Raw genomic sequence first — 6,000 nt, 5'->3', positions numbered from 1 at the left:
GGTCCACTCCCAGGGTAGGACTGGCTGCATAGGAGTGTCACCCATAGAGCTCTGTGTAAGCACACCCTCCATGTGTGTCACTGCTGACGAGGAACCAGTCAGAATGCAGGCCACAGACTTCCTGGAGGCGACTTACTATAGCACAAGTTTCATTTTCACTTAGCCTGAAAAGCCTGCTGTACTAGACAAACACCTGGTTAATATGACAATCACTTATGGCATGGGGGGGGGGGGGGGGGGAGTTCACCGTTGGGACCCTGACAATTGGGTGCGCCTGAAATGGAAATGCCTCAAATTGCTGGAATTATGGACTATCATTCTGATATGTTGTTTAGGTGTTGTGTATATCTGAGATGACTCCTTATGGCTGAATGGTCATCACTCGTGAAATTGTGTGAAATGTCCAAGAAGACAGCTTACGTTACATGAAAACCCCCTGCTTATGTCTAGAAGTAGCTGACCACAAAGAAAGATACAAGATAGTGCCAAGTGGACGTGTCTTATGTGTCAAGCCTTCTTCAGTGTGAGAAGATGTTGCTTAAATAAAGCAGCCGGTAACTTTAGCAGGCTGAGCTTTTGTGTTTTGATTATACGTGTGTATACGTGTGTGTATTGTGTCATTTGTAACAAAACCTCTGTCACAATGTAACATTCACTAGAGCATGCGATCCTATTGTTAGAGGGTCTCTTCTCTGACATGTCCAATCTCCCATTCCTAACACAGAGGTGTCAAACACACAGATTCAGGTGTATGTTGCTAAAAAAAAGTTGTCCATAGCAGCCAACCAAATTTCAGCACACTATAGCTGCTGAAGAACCTCTTTCTTTAAGGGGGTTATCTGGCCCCAAATTGAATTTTGATGACTTATACACAGAATAGGTCAACAGTGCATGATCTGTTGGAGTCTGACACACAGAATAAGCACAGATCATTTGTCCTAGCAGCCTCCGGGGGCCCTTCAAATAGTCAGATAATAGGAGTGATGGCAGCAGCCCCATCCACTACATAGTGGCGATTCCAGTGAACTGCAGCACTGCCCCTATTACTTGAATAGGCGCGGCGTTCCATGTGCCACCCGCCGTCCACTAGCAGCTTCCAAACACTCAGAAGCTACTAGAACAGATGACCCATGCGGAGTTGGGGTATTAAACTCTAATAGATCATATACTGATGACCCATCCTGTAGATACGTCAACTGTATGAAAATACAATTTGGGGGCTACAAAACTCTTAACTTTTAAGGCTAAGGCCACATTTGCAAGAAACACAGCAGAAAAAAAAACACATTGCCTTTTATAGTACCAGCAAAATGTTAAACATAATCCTCCATGAGTAGTCCTCCATTTTGTATTTTTATATATATATATATATATATATATATATATATATATATATACACACACACACACACACACTAACAATTATTATTATTATTTTTGTAGATTGTGAGCTCCATATTGGGCTGGCAATGTACATTTTTGCCTATCAGTACGTCTTTGTAGTATGAGAGGAAATCCACGCAAACATAGGGAGAACATGCAAACTCCTTGCAGCTGTTCCTGGCAGGATTCAAACCCAGAACTCCATCTCTGCAAGGCTGCAGTGCTAACCACTGAGCCACCGTGTTGCCCCATATACTGGATACTAACAATTATATATACATCCTATGAGGTGAGGTCACTCTGTTTGTGAAAGGATGCAGGAAAAGACATCTGCAAGCTGCTGATTCTTATCTCAGAGGCCTCATTGTTAGGGGGAGTTCACACTACTGTCGGTGTCCGACAGCTAGTGTCCGCTGCTAATGTCCGTACAAAATCTTGCACGGACATTAGCAGCGGACACTAGATGTGGCCGTGACATTTTGCATTGATTTAGATGGAGATTGGGTGTGTTCTTTAACAGTCCGTGTCTGTCCTTAACTGTCCGCTCCTAAAGATGTCCGACAGCAAAACCCGACATGTAGGTTTTTTCTGTCCGCTTGAAAAGTCGGACATCTTTGGGAACGGACAGTTATGGACAGGCACAGAGTGCAAAAGAACACACCTGATCTCCATTTAAATCAATGCAGAATGTCACGGACACAGCTAGTGTCCAATGCTAATGTCCGCACAAGATTTTGAACAGACATTAGCAGCGGACACTACCTGTCGGACACCGAGGGTAGTGTGAACGCTCCCTTAGGGTCAGTTCACACGTGAACTGCCCGCGCGGGTTTTGACACCGAGAGAGACGCGGTGAGCCGCGTCTCTCTCTTGTCAAAACCCGCCTGCCGCGACCATCGCGGTCGCGGCTTTCCCCTCCGCTGTCGGCTCAAATGAATGAGCCGACATAGGAGGGAGCTGCCGGGGGCTTCCGCCTGAGGAAAGGGCATGTCTTTTCTCTTCTCCGCTAGCGGCAGCCCGCCGCTAGCGGAAAAAAAAAAAGGCCGGTGGTCTACATAGACCACCATTGTAAAGGGGCGGATTTTGAAGCAAAATTTGCCCCTTTGCCTACGTGTGAACTAGCCCTTAGAAGACACATCTTTGTCCTGTGGATTCTTCTTAACTTTTTCTGTCAATAAAACCTACAACTATTAATCTTGTATGTCTAGAAAGTTCCCAGGAAATACACCCCCCGGAGCCATCAGCAAAGGGCGACATGACTTTGGGATGGGGGATAGCTCCAGTAGTTTCTTATTTGTGCAGTAGTTGTGTAGATTTATACAGACTGGTTAAGCTTTAGGAGTATATATCTGTGTATATTCAGCTTTAGAAGTATATATCTCTGTATATTCAGCTTTAGGAGTATATATCTAAGTATATTCAGTTTTATCCAAAAGTCATGCACTATAAGAATTGGACATATTGATGCAAGAAACAGAACTCACTTGATACTCCATCAGTTGTGTGTGCAAGATGTTTTCCCTTCAGATCTGAATAATATAGATCAACTTGGAAGTTTGCAACATTCAGGGGACACCTTGTTGTCCCTAACAAAAGTGAATGAGATCTTGTTTAATCTCATCCACATATCCAAAAATTGCTGTGAAAGACACAGCTGAAAAATAGTGCCAATTCTTGCTGAAGCAAAAAGCAAGAAAGCAATACCTATCAATGAAAGATTAACACGGAGGATGAAAGTTTCTGCAGACAGGACATACAACACAGACTGCTTCGGCAGGAGGAGACAAGCAGTGTCACAATGCTGCCTATCTCTGTGTAATCCTCAGGTTCTGACATGTGATATGTATATACACTCACCGGCCACTTTATTAGGTACACCTGTCCAACTGCTCGTTAAACACTTAATTTCTAATCAGCCAATCACATGGCGGCAACTTAGTGCATTTAGGCATGTAGACATGGTCAAGACAATCTCCTGCAGTTCAAACCGAGCATCAGTATGGGGAAGAAAGGTGATTTGAGTGCCTTTGAACGTAGCATGGTTGTTGGTGCCAGAAGGGCTGGTCTGAGTATTTCAGAAACTGCTGATCTACTGGGATTTTCACACACAACCATCTCTAGGGTTTACAGAGAATGGTCCGAAAAAGAAAAAACATCCAGTGAGCGGCAGTTCTGTGGGCAGAAATGCGTTGTTGATGCCAGAGGTCAGAGGAGAATGGCCAGACTGGTTCGAGCTGATAGAAAGGCAACAGTGACTCAAATAGTCACCCGTTACAACCAAGGTAGCCAGAAGAGCATCTCTGAACGCACAGTACGTCGAACTTTGAGGCAGATGGGCTACAGCAGCAGAAGACCACACCGGGTGCCACTCCTTTCAGCTAAGAACAGGAAACAGGCTACAATTTGCACAAGCTCATCGAAATTGGACAATTGAAGATTGGAAAAACGTTGCCTGGTCTGATGAGTCTCGATTTCTGCTGCGACATTCGGATGGTAGGGTCAGAATTTGGCGTCAACAACATGAAAGCATGGATCCATCCTGCCTTGTATCAACGGTTCAGGCTGGTGGTGGTGGTGTCATAGTGTGGGGAATATTTTCTTGGCACTCTTTGGGCCCCTTGGTACCAATTGAGCATCGTTGCAACGCCAAAGCCTACCTGAGTATTGTTGCTGACCATGTCCATCCCTTTATGACCACAATGTACCCAACATCTGATGGCTACTTTCAGCAGGATAATGCGCCATGTCATAAAGCTGGAATCATCTCAGACTGGTTTCTTGAACATGACAATGAGTTCACTGTACTCCAATGGCCTCCACAGTCACCAGATCTCAATCCAATAGAGGAGCATCTTTGGGATGTGGTGGAACGGGAGATTCGCATCATGGATGTGCAGCCGACAAATCTGCGGCAACTGTGTGATGCCATCATGTCAATATGGACCAAAATCTCTGAGGAATGCTTCCAGCACCTTGTTGAATCTATGCCACGAAGAATTGAGGCAGTTCTGAAGGCAAAAGGGGGTCCAACCCGTTACTAGCATGGTGTACCTAATAAAGTGGCCGGTGAGTGTAGATATTTACAGATATGGCAGAGGTGAATTCCTGATCATGAGTCTTATAGATGTGAATCATCAGAAGAGGATGAGGAAGGCAGCGGGAATAAAAATAGACGTCATACTGTTATTAAGTTATATAATCTGTACAGATAAGACCTATCAAAAATCTTAAATATACTGGTTAGAAAATGCACTGTACACACAAATGTATATAGGCTGAAGGCCAAGGTCAGGGAGAGTCGGCCAATTTAATCACATGACATCACCTACTATAGTACTGTATATCTATATATTTAGTAGTGAACAATAAGAGTTGGGATAGCTGAGTCACATGTTTGGCAGACAACTACGTAATATGTACGGCCAGCATTGCTGCAAAGTTTTTCCTCGGATTACAAGTGAGTATTAGGGGTCCTAGTAGGGGGACACTTTGTGGACAACTTATAAACATGGCATACTTCCAACCAATAAGAACAGTCCAGTCACAGAGATTTTTCCATCCAGTAAATACAGTACATACATACATATATATATATATATTCAGCTTTATCCAAAAGTCATGCACTATAAGAATTGGACATATACATATATATACACATACACCGTATATACACGAGTATAAGCCGACTTTTCCAGCACATTTTCCATGCTGAAAAAGCTCCCCTCGGCTTATACATGAGTCAGGGTCCACGGAGCACAGAAAACTGGAAGGGGGAGGTCCTTTAGGGCTACTGCTCTGTGATTGGCTTGTCATTAGGTCACGTGACTGTGATGTAATCATAGGTCCTGTAGCCACTGATATGTAACATCTGCAGATGAGTCTAAAACCTAAATATACATAGGAATAGCCTTAAGAAAGGTTATTCTTATCGTACCTTTATTATTCTGATCCACGCCGCTGTTCTTTAGAAATATCTTCTTTTTTCCTTATGTAAATGACTTTTCTCGTCCCCAGTTCTGCTTGAAAACGCTCCAGCGACGCCTCTATCTTCTTCTCCACCTCCACCTTTTTCTCGCACGGCTCCTCTTCTCTTCGTTCCAAAGTGCCAACTGTGCAACGGCCGTTTTTACAGTGGTCGAATGGGAGAGAGGTCTGCGCTGCTGTTTTAGAATTTTTCTTCATTATGGCAATTGTGCTCAGAAAGCACAGAGGACATTCTCCCTGGGCTCTGAGCAAAGCTTGTCAACCATCCAGCCCTACCTCTGTCTTCTGCATGTCCTCCTCTTCACTCCTTTTCTGACACAAGACCATCACAAAATGGCCGATGGAACAGCCGACTGTGCATGCCATGGTCTCCAGTAAGAGAAGGAGTGTACAACTTGTACAGTGCTGCGGAATATGTTGCCGCTATATAAATAAAATGTATCATTATTATATTATTAAGAGGAGGAGACCCAGGAGACAGAGGTGGCGCTGGAATGGATAACAACACCATTCTCTCAGCGTGGGGGAATGCCCCCCTGTGCTTTCTGAACACAATTACCATAATAAAGAAAAAAAAATGTAAAAACAACAGCGTGGATCTTCAAAATAAAGTTAAAAGATGAAGAGCTTTTC

Source organism: Leptodactylus fuscus, chromosome 11 (assembly GCF_031893055.1).
Source record: "Leptodactylus fuscus isolate aLepFus1 chromosome 11, aLepFus1.hap2, whole genome shotgun sequence".
Lineage (NCBI taxonomy): Eukaryota > Metazoa > Chordata > Amphibia > Anura > Leptodactylidae > Leptodactylus > Leptodactylus fuscus.
The sequence above is the reverse complement of the archived record's forward strand: the minus strand, read 5'-3'. Positions refer to the sequence as shown.